Source organism: Chenopodium album, chromosome 9 (assembly GCF_948465745.1).
Source record: "Chenopodium album chromosome 9, dcCheAlbu1.1, whole genome shotgun sequence".
NCBI lineage: Eukaryota > Viridiplantae > Streptophyta > Magnoliopsida > Caryophyllales > Amaranthaceae > Chenopodium > Chenopodium album.
This window is the reverse complement of record NC_137842.1, coordinates 17,488,686-17,491,370: the sequence shown is the minus strand read 5'-3', so window position 1 is coordinate 17,491,370 and position 2,685 is coordinate 17,488,686.

The window sequence follows — 2,685 nt, the reverse complement described above, 5'->3', positions numbered from 1 at the left end:
GGTCTCTGGTAATTTTCTTTGGAATATTATCGCAACAATTGAGGATGACTTCAAGTAAAGTTATTTTCGACGGCATTCGCTAAGATTGTGGAGGTTGTCACCAAAGATTTGAGAAGATAGCATGAGATGGGCGGTCTTCGACGGCATTCACTAAGATTGTGGAGGTTGTCACCTAAGATTCGAGAAGATAGCACGAGATGGGCAGTCTTCGACGACTTTTGCTATGATTGGAAAGGTTGTCACTATGATTCAAAAAAAGGCTCAAGATGTAGCAACATTGATCGACGGCGTTCCCTAGATTGCGGAAGATCGTCAAAACAAACAGCAAGATGGCGTTCCATAGATTGTGGAAAGTTGTCACAAACAACTGAAGGTAATTTCAGGGCGAAATTGTCTTTGATCATAATTCCTGAGGCATGGAAGATGATCATAATGCGGATGAGAATTATTTCAAGAGAAATAATTTTCGATGATATTCCCTTGGACGTGGAATATTATCATAGCGGAGAGGATAGTTTCAGGCGAAGCAATCTTCTAATATGGAAGCAGTTACAAGGCGTAGCGGTTTTCAAGCGGGATGACATTCTCTAGCTTGCAGGAGGTCGTCAAAACAACAACAGCAGCGACAATCGGTTACTTTCAGAGACGTGTGCTCGACGGTGCAAGATACGCGTTTCTTAACTCTTTTATATGTTTAACTAATGCTAGTTTTGCAGGTATCGGCGTTACAAGATTGATTTAGGATCGCAGAACGTTCTGAATCATTCTCCGTCCCTATCGATACTTTGACTTTTGTTTTCGAAACTTGCGTTTCTCCAAACTCAGTCAAAGTGGGGGCTTCTGTAGACACCCATTTGTGTCTCCCCAAAACCAAACCCAGTGATGAGTACCTTTCACGTCGAATCATAATCGAATGAAACGAAAGTGTGGAAAGGTCTAGTGTTGCGGAAAGTTTTATTTCTTTTCTTTTCTCTCCTCTCTGTTTTTGAAAACTTTATTTTAAGAAAACAACCAATCCAGTTTGGTTGGTCCATGATATGGGTCCAATAGTGGTGTAGTTGGATGGGGTTTGCAAAGACCTTTCCAACGATATATTATAAGCCCAATTCCGATGAATATTGAGGAAGTTATGGCCAATTTACTAAACTGGGCCCGGTTTGAGTTTTAAGTACGGCCCAATGATCTAGGGGAGGGCCTAATATGATTTATCATTCCTAATGTAATTAGGAATGGTTTTGGTCTTCTAGAACATTCTAGAAGGTCTTATCATTCTTAATTCAATTAGGATTCTTCAGAGTTTTAATTAGATCAAATAGCATTTTCGATTGAAATTATATTATTTTATCTTCCAGTACGGGAAATTTATTTGATTTTCGAAAACGCGTTAAAATCCGGTTTGGCGTCCAACCCCAGGCCTTGGCGCCTGGAACCAGGATTGGCGCCAGACGCCAGCCATTGGCGCCTGGCGCTAGCCACTGGTCTTGGCGCCAATGAGTCAGGTCTGGCGCCAAGGTGTTTTTGTGGTCTTCAGACTCTGTTTTGATAAATTATCTTTTTTGGATGATTTTCTCTATAAATATCGTATCAAAACTCTGGTTTCAAAGATAAGAGGAAGATTCACGGATTTTCAATGATCGTTCAATTTTCAATAACATTCATGCATTCTTTCTTCTTTGCTTTTTAATACAAAATTCCGCATTCACAAGATCTAGAAACACCTAGCCATATTCGAAGTTGTCTTCGCCCTAGACGTGAAAGGTTTTAATTACTGAGGGTTTGGTCCCAAATCTCTCTTTCAATTATTTAATTTAATTGTTTTGATTATTATTTTCCTTGAAGTTACTAACGTGTGTATTTTGTTATTAGAAAGAGGTACGAGGCATCCAAGTAAGTACTTTAATTGATTTTATTGATATTATGATGTAGATATCATGTTTAGATTGTTATTTTGATTCCTAGTATCATGTCTAGGGTAATTTTAATATCGAATATGATTGTTTTGATGCTTCCTATGTTCTTCCTAATATTTGTTCATGTTAGTATCATGTTAGGGTTAAAGATTTGATTTTTATTGCTTAGTGACATGCTAGTGTTTGTTATTAATCTTGTTAGTATCATGCCTAGGATCTTGCTATGTTTATTATGCTTTAACATGATTATAATTATAATTTATGGTTATCATGGTGATTGTGATTATTTTAATGATGATTATTTTATTCATGATATTATTTATTTATTTGTGTTGCTTGATACATATCATATTTTATATTGTTATTGCTTGATCACCTTTTATTGCAGGTTAAAGGGAATTGGTATTTGCAATCACGCTTAATAAGATAATTAATAATCTTGTTTAGGGTTAATTGTGATTATAATTTCAAGTGATCGCCAATAATAGATTTATTTGTGCATTAAATTCAACCAACATAGATTAAACAGGTTTAGGGTTAATCCTATTGATTGTATGTTGATCAGAAAGCGCACATGAATACGAGCAGAATAAAGTAGAGGCCTATTATTAGGGCAGGTTCAATCTCTTTTAGGTTAGATTTGTACCATCATCCCCGAACCCTTATTTGGTTCATGACCTTATGGAGTTGACGATCTCTTGGATCGTTAAGGGGTGTAACCTTCACCTCGTGAACAATTTACAAGTTCCTAAAAAACTTGTTGGCGACTCTTTTG